The 13,354-nt window shown below is 49.3% G+C and overlaps 2 protein-coding genes across 5 annotated transcripts in view; one reads left to right on the top strand and one right to left on the bottom strand.

Moving 5' to 3' along the window:
- The window catches only part of LOC307209077 (protein Bouncer-like), a 51,252-nt gene that overhangs the window by 1,807 nt on the left and 36,091 nt on the right, over positions 1-13,354 (top strand). For both annotated transcript variants that reach the window (XM_079964175.1, XM_079964177.1), the window contains exon 2: positions 3,953-4,041. The gene's annotated coding sequence lies outside the window, so the exon portion shown is untranslated. The remainder of the gene's footprint in view (positions 1-3,952; positions 4,042-13,354) is intronic.
- LOC307208935 (uncharacterized protein) overlaps positions 1-13,354 on the bottom strand; it is a 33,278-nt gene that overhangs the window by 4,761 nt on the left and 15,163 nt on the right. For 2 of the 3 annotated variants that reach the window (XM_079963981.1, XM_079963980.1), the window contains exon 1: positions 4,343-4,523. The exons of the other annotated variant lie outside the window; for it this stretch is intronic. The gene's annotated coding sequence lies outside the window, so the exon portion shown is untranslated. Of the gene's footprint in view, positions 1-4,342; positions 4,524-13,354 lie in introns of those variants that run through there. 3 annotated transcript variants of the gene reach the window in all.

Genomic DNA, 13,354 nt, shown 5'->3' with positions numbered 1-13,354 from the left:
GCCGGTCGAAGTGCCGCAGTGGGCTCTTCTGCTGTGGGCGGATCTGCACCAAGAGTTCGGGGGCAACTGAGCCAGCGAGAAGCTGAGGCGGCCTGCCGGCTCCGCCCTCCAGTGCACCTGGGACTGGGCAACTGGGGGGTGGGGTGGGCAATGGGTGGATTTTTGCACCCCGGCACCACATATGCTTAAGACAGCCCTGGTCATAACAAAGTACGGGATACATATGCAATTGGAATGACGTTGTGTGAACATGGATTAACACTCCCCCCTGCACTGGAAACACAGTGAGTGGACATTAAACGGGAGTGTGAACAGAGCCTAAGTCACCTGCTTTATGTCCACACCAGAGGGCTCACTTTTCTTCACCCTAATTTAGAACCAAATTGTGGTAGGGTTTTTTTTTTTTTTTGAGAGGGAGTGGAAGAATGCATCAAAGCGCAGTGTTTCACAAGAAACTGCAGGATAGGTGCGGATTTTGTATACACAGCTAACCAAACAAGTTAGTGCTAGATACAGCAGGTGCAGCCAGATATGAGCTGTGGCTTATTGTCATCCTCTTTCTCTTTCACCTTTTGGTTTTAGCTGTTGCTAGTATAGAAAAAAGGAGGGACGCAGGCGGCGCTGTGGGTTAAAGCCTCAGCGCCTAGGACTTGCCGATCGAAAGGTCGGCGGTTCGAATCCCTGCGGCGGGGTGCGCTCCCGCTGCTCGGTCCCAGCGCCTGCCAACCTAGTAGTTCGAAAGCACCTCCGGGTGCAAGTAGATAAATAGAGACCACTTACCAGCGGGAAGGTAAACGGCGTTTCCGTGTGCGACTCTGGCTCGCCAGAGCAGCGATGTCACGCTGGCCACGTGACCCGGAAGTGTCTCCGGACAGCGCTGGCCCCTGGCCTCTTAAGTGAGATGGGCGCACAACCCCAGAGTCTGTCAAGACTGGCCCGTATGGGCAGGGGTACCTTTACCTTTACCTTTACCTAGTATAGAAAAGGGAGGGAGGTTTGTGCAGTGGATGCTTATGGGCTGCAATTCACGCTGCTCAAGGTGGGAGTCCGGACGAGGTGAAGACTGACTGTGAACCATGTTAATAGAGCTCTGGTTTGTTATTTGGCCTGCCTTTCTAATGGACCTTGGTGGGTGGGTGGGTGGGTATTCTGTTCCTCCTCTGGAGTTGAAAACATCCAGTGAAAAGTGGGTTATAATTGCTCCAAATAAATGTCTTCTGGGCCAGGCCAGAATAAAAAGCAGATTACAGAACAGCTGAGACTCTTATCTTTGGACGGTAAATTACATTTTAGTCTTGCCAAAGGCCAGGGGTTCTTTCTGCATTCACACACACTGCAACCAGATGAGCAAAAGCCATTTTCGCATTTCGATGACATGTTCCAGTTAGGCAGAAGAGCTTGAGGAGGGTGTCCAGCACGGCTGGGGGGGGGGTGGCCTGGTAAATTTCAAGGGCTGGGTAGAGAAGTGCTTTCGTCCTGAGGTTCCCCATCAGCAGAGAGGCTTGATGGCAAACTTTGTTGGAGGCAAAGAAATCATGACCACCAGCCAGCTAGCCAGCAGCCACAAACATGGCTGCCATTTGGCTGATGAGCAAAATACTGTATTTTTCGCTCCATAAGGCACACCTGACCATAAGGCGCACCTACTTTTTTTTGAGGGGGGGGGAATTCAAGGGAAAAAAATATGCGGCTCTTGGGGGCTTTTGCGGGAGGTAGGGGAAGTGAGAGAGCCTCGCTCTGTCCCTTCCCCCACCTCCCGCAAAAGCCAGGGATAGCCACGCGAAGCCTCTGCAGGGCAGCGGGATGAAGGCTTCCTGCTGTCCTGCGGAGGCTTTGCCAGCTACCCCAGAGCTGCTCGACCCAAAGAGCAGGTCGGGAAGCAGCAGAAAGGCTGTGTACAGCCTTCCCACTGCTCCCTGGGGCTGGCGGTGGGCGAAGCGTGGCTTTCCCGCACTGCCAGCCCCACAAGCTAGGGGAGAAGCCTTTCCGCTGCTCCCCGACCTGCTCTTTGGGGAAAGCCACCTCCAGCCCCAAAGAGCAGGTCGGGGAGCAGCGGAAAGGCTGTGCGTAGCCTTCCCGCTGCTCCCCGAGCTTGTAGGGCTGGCGGTGGGGAAAGCCAAGCTTCCCTCACCGCCAGCCCCGGGGAGCAGCGGGAAGGCTACGCGCAGCCTTTCCGCTGATCCCCGAGCTTGTGGGGCTGGCGAGGGAAGCCCGGGTTAAACCCCCCCCCCAGCCCCAGGGACCACACATAAGCTCCATAAGACGCACCCCATAGGTTTTGAAGAGGAAAATTGCGTCTTACTGAGCGGAAAAAACCCCAGGTGGTTTGTTGTATTGGTGTGCTAAAACCCAGCCCTTACTTTTGTGGGACTATGGGCTACAAGGTAGTTAGTTGCTTTTGAGGCCTGGGGGACGGGTGTTGGGATTTACATAGGATTTATTTCAGGGGTGGGGAACCTGTGGCCCTCCTGATGTTGCAGGACAACAGTTCCCACCGTCCCTGACCCCATTGGTCATGCTTGCTAGGGCTGATAGGAGTTGGAATATAAGACCACAGGTTCCCAACCCCTGGCTTACTGTGTGTCACGATTTTACGATGCTCCCCTGTGTGGCTGACGCCTTTCCTGCAGTCTGCCAAGTCTTCTGGAAAGGGGAGACTCGCGCGCACGCCCCCTCCTTCCCCCTTTTCTGGAGTTGAATCTAACCCCGGTCGCTGCTCTGCAACAGCCTCTGCTGGCTCTTGTGAATTTACAGCTTGTGTCTCCGGACGGAAAGGGCTTTCCTCCCTCTCATTGTGAGGGGAGCTCAAACTGAACCTCCCCCCATCCAGCCCTCTTCCTTCTTCGGAGGTTTCTCTGTCGCTTATGGCAGGGAGGTCCTTGACACTTTGTATTTATATATTTCGGCTCTTTATATAACAATCACTGGATTATTATTGCCTCCTCTTTTTGCTTCCTCTTCTCTTCTTCCTTCCCCTTCCTCTCCTCCTCCTCCTTTTTCTTCTCCTTTTTCTTCTCTTCCTTTTTCTTCTCCTCTTCCCCCCTCCTTTCTCTTCCTTCTCCTCCTCCTCTTCTTATTCTTCCCCCTCTTCTTTTTCTCCTCCTCCTTCCTCCTCCTCCTCCTCCGATGTATTATTCACTCACCACATAAGGAATCTGCAAGTGACTTACAAAACTTTGAAAACTTCAGAAGCATAAATCACAACATAAAATCAGAAAAAGCACAATGCATTGCAATGAAATCCACATGATAACCTTTAAAAAAACTGCAAGAACTTCAGCAGCAGAGCAGAAACAAATGACAGTAAGATTATCCGACTCCGTCAAATACATGGGAGAAGAAATATGGTTTTGCCTGGCTTGAGGTAGGGATGGGAGAGGGCAAAGTGGATTCGGTTCTCACGTGACCTCCCTGATCTGCACCTTCTGAAACAATACACCAACCAAAACACAGACATCTTTTGGGAATTTGCACTTTTCTGAATTTTGCAGTGTCGCTTTTCAGCTGAGTGTTGTGTGCAAAACTGCATAGACTTGAGCAGATTACAGTGGTACCTCAGGTTACATACGCTTCAGGTTACATACGCTTCAGGTTACAGACTCCGTTAACCCAGAAATAGTGCTTCAGGTTAAGAACTTTGCTTCAGGATGAGAACAGAAATCGGGGTCCGGCGGTGCGGCAGCAGCAGGAGGCACCATTAGCTAATGTGGTGCTTCAGGTTAAGAACAGTTTCAGGTTTAGTATGGACCTCCGGAACAAATTAAGTACTTAACCTGAGGTACCACTGTATGCCTAGAAATGGATTACTTTCGGGAAAATGCATTACAGAAAATAACGCTGTGCAAAAAGTGTGTATATTAGGCAAAACTGCATAAATAAATGTGCGTATTAGAAGCAATTCACACTAAAATGCTGGTGGATTTTGAGGACTTTTCTTTTCTTTTCTTTCAAGAATTGCAAACTGATGTGAAGAACTGAAGAGTAGACCAGACCGGACCGAGAGAGAAAGGACAGGACAGATTTCCCCACCCCTAGAGCCAAGTAGACCTCACTATAGAATCTATATCTGTCACACCGAAGTTTAGAAATGATTTGGAGTGGAGGGGAACAAATGAAAGGGAGAGGTGTGATGCGTCTTGGGGATAAGAAAAGGTTAGATTCTGTTTTCCCTGCCGATTAGGTTCTTACTCTTAAAATAACGAACTGATTTTATTCTATTTCTAGAAATCAATTTTTGTTTTATTTGTAGAATAAAATAATTTCATTTATAAAAATAACTAACGCCATCCCTATTAGTACCCCAAATTGCTCCCCCCCCCCACAATAAGCCCTTTGCAGGTACCTTTGAATTTCTCTTCTGAGTGGGAAGGAGGGTCAGACAGATGCGATGTGAAGGATGTGAAGATTAAGCTCTGTCCTTACTGCTTCTCTGGCGCTGAAAACAGCGATAATAAAACCCCTTTGGCCCCTTCCCCGAGCATGGTCTAAGTTTCGAATTCCCCAAAATGACGTTCCTGTCTGATATCCAGCACTTGCGAAACATCCACACAAGCCTCTGGCAGTTTACCAGTAGGGGATGTGCAGATCAAGAGATGGAGAGAGAGGGACAGAAAGACAGAGACAGAGCGAGAAGGAGAAGGAGAAGGAGAGAGAGAGAGAGAGAGAGAGAGAGAGAAGGTGGAGAAGGAGAAAGAGAAAAGAGAAGGAGGAGTTTAAGCGAAGAAGTGGGGTGAAAGTCAATCATCTTGAGGAATTAAGGCCATTGCAGAGCTAGGATGTGTGAGTCTACAACTCCCACAGACCTCATGCCAGTTCCTTCGCTCACAACTGTGCACAGCTACCAGCTGTATGGGGTGTTAGTGGGGGGTGCAAGTTCCTCTGGCGGGGGACACATCATGCTCATGCTACGACCCTTCCAGGGAAAAAGCCACTGCTAGTGCTGGGTGGGGGACAGGTGCCGCCCCCCAAAAAGACATTACTAAATACTGCCATCGCTATTTCTCTACTTTTCATTTGACGCCTTTCAAAAAAGAAAGAGAAATATGGCACCTTTTCGGTGAGGTCGCACTTTGCACGTGGTCATGGCCAGTGCTCCCCCCCCAATAAAATGTTTAGGGGTACTCTCATTTTCCTACTCATATTGAAATACTGCCCCCTCAATGAGGCCAAACTTAGATTTGCAAAGTGTTTAGGGGTATGCGTACCCCTGTGTTCCCCCCTCCCAAGAGAAAAAGCACTGATCATGGCTAACCTTTTGCCCTCATTTGCGGAGGTGAAGCTGTTTCCTAGCAAAGGGCACTCTGCATACAGACTACATCTTTTAATAGGGAAAAATGGTGCCAGTACTCACCAGGAAGTTGTTATAGTACCGTATTTTTCGCTCCATAAGACACACGTTTTTCCTCCTAAAAAGTAAGGGGAAATGTCTGTGTGTTTTATGGAGCGAATGGTGGTCCCTGGAGCCGAATTACCTAGGGACGAAAAGCAGGTCGTGCTTTTTTTTTTTTTTTTTTTTTAGAAAGAGGGAAGGGGGTGTTGAAACAGAGCCGCTGAGCAGCTGATCGGCAAGTGATCAGGAGGGAGATAAGGGACTCTAGCGATAAAGGAGGCTGCCTGGGAGGGGAGAGGTAAAGACAGTGAACTTGCTAGGAGAGGAGACAGGAACACTAAAACAAGCAATGAGGAGAGAAGTTAGAAGAAAAGGAGGAGCAAAAAACTGTTCCAGCTAAGGAAAAGACACTAAGGCAAACAAGAGGGAAGGTGGTGTTGAAACAAAGCCGCTGAGCAGCTGATTGGCAAGCGATCGGGAGGGAGATAAAGGATGCTAGCGATAAAGGAGGCTGTCTGCGAGGGGGGAGGAAAAAGCACATGGATCCTCAGGATTTTTGCACTGGGTCACCTCAGATTCAACCTCAGATCACATAGCATGTCCATGGCTACAGCCTGCACCCAAAAAATCACACATCCACTGTTTCATGGGGCCACAAAAACGTGGTTACAAAGCATGGAGAGCAAAAAGCAAGAGAGCGTGGGCTGGATTGGAGAATGCGGGCATCGATCCTGCTACCTCTCGCATGCAAAGCGAGCGCTCTACCATTTGAGCTAATTCCCCAGTTGCCTGGCTTCACTGCCCCAGATATACAGAAAAAGAGGCAGATCTCAGAAAGGGATCTGTAAAGGGATCCAGGGAAGCTTTGTTGAATGCCTGGCAAAAGGAAGAGGTTGTGAGGTTTGCTGGAGAATGTGGGCATCGATCCCACTACCTCTCGCATGCTAAGCGAGCGCTCTACCATTTGAGCTAATTCCCCAGTTGCCTGGCTTCACTGGCCCAGATATACAGAAAAAGAGGCAGATCTCAGAAAGGGATCCGTAAAGGGATCCAGGGAAGCTTTGTTGAATGCCTGGCAAAAGGAAGAGGTCGTGAGGTTTGCTGGAGAATGTGGGCATTGATCCCACTACCTCTCGCATGCTAAGCGAGCGCTCTACCATTTGAGCTAATTCCCCAGTTGCCTGGCTTCAATGGACCAGACATACAGAAAAGAGGAAGATCTCAGAAAGGGGTCCAGAAAGGGACTGAGGGAGGATTTGTTGTTGCTCGTGGGTGTGGCCAGGATTTATGATAGGGTGGAGCCCAAAAAGTTTTTGAGCTTTTTTGGGGGAGGGGAGATTACCCCAAAAAGTTGTTGCCTTTTTTTGGGAGATCACAGGTAAAAATCCCCCCAAAAGAGGACATTACAGGGGGCAGGCTTCTGCTGGGGAGGGACAGAAGCTCAGTCAATTGAGTATTTTGGGTGCTTTTCTATACTTTTTGAGGTACCGTATTTTTCGTTCCATAAGGCGCACCTGACCATAAGACGTACCTAGTTTTTAGAGGAGGAAAACAAGAAAAAAAGTATTCTGAACGAAACAGTGGATATATGATTTTTGTGGTTCATGCTGTGGCCACAGACATGTGATCTGATGGTGAATTTGGGGTGACCCGATGCAAAAATCCTGAGGATCCATGTGGATCCCTGCTTTCTAACCACGTTTTTGCGCCATTGCGGCCCCAGGCAACGGTGAGTGTGTGTTTTTTTGGTGCAGGCTGTAGCCATGGACATGCTATGTGATCTGATGGTGAATTTGGGGTGACCCAATGTAAAAATCCTGAGGATCCATCGGGTTTTACCTCCCCCCTCCCAGGCAGCCTCCTTTATCCTTTATCGCTAGCATCCTTTATCTCCCTTACTGATCAGCTGCTTCCTTTCAACACCCCCTTCCCTCTTGTTTGCCTTAGTGTCTTTTCCTTAGCTGGAGCAGTTTTCTGCTCCTCCTTTCTTCTAATTTCTCTCCTCATTGATTTGGTCTTCCTGTCTCCTCTCCTTGCAAGTTTGCTGTCTTTACCTCCCCCCCTCCCAGGCAGCCTCCTTTATTGCTAGCGTCCCTTATCTCGCTGCCGATCACTTGCCAATCAGCGGCTTTGTTTCAACATCTACTTCCCTCTTTTTTTAAAAAAAAGTATGATCTGCTTTTTGTCCCTGGGCAGTTCGACTCCAGGGACCACACATTCACTCCATAAGACGCACAGACATTTCCCCCTACTTTTTAGGAAGAAAAAAGTGTCTTATGGTGCGAAAAATACGGTATGTTGTTGTTGGCATCCATCCATCTCAGGAGACAATGAAAAAGTGCGCCATTGGGAGGGGGCATCAAGCTGTTGAACGGATGCAGCGCCTATTGGAGCTGTAGGGACCAATACAGGAGAGACAGGCATCCAGTTGTGCTGCTGCAGATAGAATCATAGAATCATAGAGTTGGAAGAGACCACAAGGGCCATCGAGTCCAACCCCCTGCTAAGCAGGAAACACCATCAGAGCACTCCTGACATATGGTTGTCAAGCCTCTGCTTAAAGACCTCCAAAGAAGGAGACTCCACCACACTCCTTGGCAGCAAATTCCACAGCTCTTACTGTCAGGAAGTTCTTCCTAATGTTTAGGTGGAATCTTCTTTCTTGTAGTTTGGAACCATTGCTCCGTGTCCGCTTCTGTGGAGCAGCAGAAAACAACCTTTCTCCCTCCTCTATGTGACATTCTTTTATATATTTGAACATGGCTATCATATCACCCCTTAACCTCCTCTTCTCCAGGCTAAACATGCCCAGCTCCCTTAGCCGTTCCTCATAAGGCATCGTTTCCAGGCCTTTGACCATTTTGGTTTCCCTCCTCTGGACACGTTCCAGTATGTCAGTGTCCTTCTTGAACTGTGGTGCCCAGAACTGGACACAGTACTCCAGGTGAGGTCTGACCAGAGCAGAATACAGTGGCACTATTACTTCCCTTGATCTAGATGCTATACTCCTATTGATGCAGCCCAGAATTGCATTGGCTTTTTTAGCTGCCGCGTCACACTGTTGGCTTATGTCAAGTTTGTGGTCAACCAAGACTCCTAGATCCTTTTCACATGTACTGCTGAATCTTCCCTGGTATTGATGTCAGACTGACTGGGCGGTAATTATTTGGGTCCTCTCTTTTCCCCAAGAGATGCACCATGGCGTATCTTCTCTCTGTGCTCCTCCCAGCAGTCCTTCCTCCTCTGGCCGCTACTGTGGATGTACAACCTGACTGTCTGTCTCCAGGCACTGCAGTCGTCTGCAAGGGATTCCCAGATGGCGGGGCTGATGTTGACAGCCTTCATGCCCCGTTTGCAGACGTCTTTGTAACACAGAGTTGGTCTGCCGATGGGCCTGGTGCTTGAAGCCAGCTCCTTGTACAACACATCCTTGGGGATCCTGCAATCTTCCATTCTGTGGGCATGACCAAGCCAGTGTAGATGTCATCTAAACAGGAGTGTGAACATGCTGGGAATGAGGGCTTGGAGGAACACACCTGAAATATACTCGCAGTCGAGTGCAAATTACATGCTCTTTATGCAGCTCGTAGTAGCAATGAATGAAACTTTCCCCAAAATGTCTAGCTATACAGTGGTACCTCGGGTTACATATGCTTCAGGTTACAGACTCCGCTAACCCATAAATATTACCTCGGGTTAAGAACTTTGCTTCAGGGTGAGAACAGAAATCATGCTCCGGTGGCGCGGCGGCAGCAGGAGGCCCCATTAGCTAAAGTGGTGTTTCAGGTTAAGAACAGTTTCAGGTTTAAAACGGACCTCCAGAACAAATTACCGTATTTTTCGCCCCATAGGGTGCACTGGTCCATAGGGTGCACCTAGTTTGGGGGAGGAATAAAGAAAAAAAATATATTCCCCCCCCCCCAGGAAGCCCAAGCTTCCCCCGACCCCAGCCCCCAGAACAGGCTGCTATCCGCAAGCCTAGGGAGCCCAGTGGGAAGTTGTGCCGGTCTCCCCAGGCTTGCGGAGAGCTGCCCGAAGCCCGGGGTGCGCTCCACCGTGTGCCCCAGGCTTCGGGATGCAGGCAGCTCTCCGCAAGCCGTGGGAGCCTGGCGGGAATTCCCGTGGGCTCCCACGGCTTGCGGAGAGCTTCCTGAAGCCTGCATTCGCCCCATAGGACGCACACACATTTCCCCTTCATTTTTGGATGGGAAAAAGTGCGTCCCATAGGGCGAAAAATACGGTAAGTTCTTAACCCGAGGTACCACTGTATATGCATTACACAAGGGCCCCATGTGATTGGCTAATTCCGAGCTGCTCCTGTAGGCCAATCAAGTTGCAGATTCACTTCCTCCAGAGGCCTGATTGGCTGCTCCTGCAGGCCAATCAGGTCGCTGATTCACTTCCACCTGCAGCTGGATTGGGTGGCTCCTGCGGACCAATCAGACTGCTGCATTCTGGATCCTATTGTTCTAGGATTCAGCTCAATACATAACAACACCTAATTCTTCCTGATGTGGCAGACGTGGAAGCTATTGAGGCACCACTCCTGAGGGTGATAAGTTGCCCATGACTCACTTTCATTAAAAAGTGTGATCAACACGCTCACTGGTAGATCTTCATCTTGGTATTGGAGCCCCTGTTGTGTGCATGTCAAAAAGAAGAGAGCGGAGGGGGGATTGGAGAATGCGGGCATCGATCCCGCTACCTCTCGCATGCAAAGCGAGCGCTCTACCATTTGAGCTAATTCCCCAGCTGCCTGGCTCCATTGGGCCAGACATACAGAAAAAGAGGCAGATCTCAGAAAAGGGTCCAGAAAGGGATCCAGGGAAGCTTTGTTGAATGCCTGGCAAAAGGAAGAGGTCATGAGGTTTGCTGGAGAATGCGGGCATCGATCCCGCTACCTCTCGCATGCTAAGCGAGCGCTCTACCATTTGAGCTAATTCCCCAGTTGCCTGGCTTCAATGGACCAGACATACTAAGAAAGAGAGATCTCAGAAAGGGATCCAGAATGGGATTCATAGAGGTTTTGTTGAAAGTACAGTGGTGCCTCGCAAGACGAAATTAATCCGTTCCGCGAGTTTTTTCGTCTAGCGAATTTTTCATCTTGCGAAGCACGGTTTCCCATAGGAATGCATTGAAAAGCAATTAATGCGTTCCTAGGGAGACCGCCTTCAGACCAGATCCGGGGACAGTCTGTCCCCGGACCTCTTCTGAAGGCTGGCGGGGGAGAAGGGCTTTTCTTCCCACCGCCAGCCTTCAGAACAGCCTTCTGAATGTTGGCGGTGGGGAGGAAAACCTTCCTCCCACCGCAAGCCCCGGGAACAGAGGAGAATCGCTGCGCGCCTTCTTCTCTGTTCCCGTACCTGTCCTGAAGGCTTGTGGTGGGAGGAGGCTGTTCTGAAGGTTGGCGGTGGGGAGGAAAAACCCTCCTCCCACCGCAAGCCCCGGGAACAGAGGAGAATCGCTGCGCGCCTTCTCCTCTGTTCCCGGACCTCCCACCGCAAGCCTTCAGAACAGGTGCTGCGCTTCCCCGCTGTCCCCGGAGATTTCCCTATGGGCTTTCGTCTTGCGAAGCAAGCCCATAGGGAAATTCGTCTTGCGAAGCCGCTAAAAAATCGGAAAACCCTTTCGTCTTGCGGGTTTTTCGTTTAGCGAGGCATTCGTCTTGCGGGGCACCACTGTATGGCAAAAGGAAGAGCTTGTGAGCTTATCTGGAGAATGTGGGCATCGATCCCACGACCTCTCGCATGCAAAGCGAGCGCTCTACCATTTGAGCTAATTCCCCAGCTGCCTGGCTCCATTGGCCCAGAAATACAGAACAAGAGGCAGATCTCAGAAACGGATCTAGAAAAGGAATCAGGAAAGCTTTGTTGAATGTCTGGCAAAAGGAACAGTGCAGAGGCTCAGGTGGGGAATTCAGGATTCGATCCTTCTACCTCTGGCGTGCAAAGTGATCGCTCTACCATTTGAGCTAATTCCCCAGCTGCCTGGCAGACCTTTTCCTGTGCCTGCTTATGACCCAGATGCCTGAGCGCGGATCTTTCTCTCACCTCTCCAGGGAGTGATGGGACTCCAAAAGTGCTTCTCTATTTGTAGAACCTTGGCATCGGGAGAAGAGAGGGCAAGACTCTGCAAACACTTCTCGGGGGGGGGGGGAGGAGTGGGACCGTTTGCAGAGCTGGCTCATCGCCTGCAGGCTGGCTCTGGGTGCCATGCAATGTTGAAATAGTGATGGCAAGGGATCACACCCCAAAGTCCAAGCAAAGAGTTAAACTTTTAAAGCTGCAGGTGGGTGTAGTCTGAGAGGTCCCTCAGGGTGCAGCGCTATCAGGTTTGCGGTCTGAGGAGGCTCATGGACTCAATTTTTCTCCTGTATGGCCAGGTGTGTCTTTGGTCCACTGAGACTGCACGGTGTCAGCTCTCACCATCTTTAAGGTGATATACACGGCCACCAAGTCTCTCCTATTCTTCTGTTTGTGTTGTATACAGGAAAATCTACTAGCCTCATATTCTGCAGAGCAAAAGGAGGAGGAGGAGAAATTTAGCTGGGTATCAGTGCCAATACCTCTTAGATACTAAGAGACTATTCTTCTCTTGGAGACAAGACCTGAGCTGTCTGCCATTGCTGGCTCATGCATGACATATCTAAGATGTCACACAGAACATGTTTCTCTATCTATCTGTGGGAGACAGGAGTGCCTGGCGTGCTCTGGTCAATGGGGCCACGAAGAGTTGGACACAACTAAACAACAACAACAATCTATCTATCGTCTGTCTATCTATCTATCTATATCTATCTATCTATCTATCTATCTATATCTGATTTTATCATCATTTTTCCAAACATTTTCACAATAACATTCCAATCAAATAATTACTCTGTTTCATAATTTGACTTCCCACCCTCACCTCCACAGCATTTTTACTCAAACTTTTCCACTGTGTTTTATCTTTATCTATTACAAAAAGTTTCTCCATTACAGTTATATTATCATTTTTCTTCCACTGCTTTTATCTCGAATCCTGCCCGCAATTTCATTCGACTGTAATATTTTTTAAAAAAAAAATAGTCCACAAAAGGCCTCCATTCTTCTATAAAAAGTTCATTGTTTTGATCTATTAATTTTGCTGTCAGCGTTGCTATTTCTGCATAGCCCATTAGTTTCAAAAGCCACTCTTCCTTTACTGGAACTTTCTCTTCTTCCCATTTCTGTAAATATAATATTCTAGCTGCTCCATCCCTATTACACCAATAAGGAAACCTTCTGGTCTCTGGGGAATAGCCCATTTAAACATTTTCTTCATTACACAGAACGTGTTTCAGCCAGGTTCCGCTCTATGTATGGCAAAAGAAAGAGAAGGGAGGCTTGCCTGGAGAATGCGGGCATCGATCCCGCTACCTCTTGCACGCTAAGCGAGCGCTCTACCATTTGAGCTAATTCCCCAGCTACCTAACATCACCAGTCTTTGTTGTTGTTTAGTCGTTTAGTCGTGTCCGACTCTTCGTGACCCCATGGACCAGAGAACGCCAGGCACTCCTGTCCTCCACTGCCCCCCGCAGCTTGGTCAGACTCATGCTGGTAGCATCGAAAACACTATCCAACCATCTCGTCCTCTGTCGCCCCCTTCTCCTTGTGCCCTCCATCTTTCCCAACATCAGGGTCTTCTCCAGGGAGTCTTCTCTTCGCATGAGGTGGCCAAAGTACTGGAGCCTCAGCTTCACAATCTGTCCTTCCAGTGAGCACTCAGGGCTGATTTCCTTCAGAATGGAGAGGTTTGATCTTCTTGCAGTCCATGGGACTCTCAAGAGTCTCCTCCAGCACCATAATTCAAAAGCATCAATTCTTAGACATACAAAAAAGAGAGGAGGGAGCAGACTTTAGAAATGGATCCAGAAAAAATGATCCAGGGAGGTTTCGTAGGCAAAAGGAAAAGAGTGGAAGATTGGTTGAAGAACGAACGCATAAGTCCTGCTGCAAAACAAGCACTTCACCATTTGAGCTGATTGCCCAGCAGAACCATCCA

Source organism: Podarcis cretensis, assembly GCF_951804945.1.
Source record: "Podarcis cretensis genome assembly, chromosome: 2".
Taxonomy (NCBI): Eukaryota; Metazoa; Chordata; class Lepidosauria; order Squamata; family Lacertidae; genus Podarcis; species Podarcis cretensis.
This window is presented reverse-complemented; position numbering and strand designations above follow the sequence as displayed.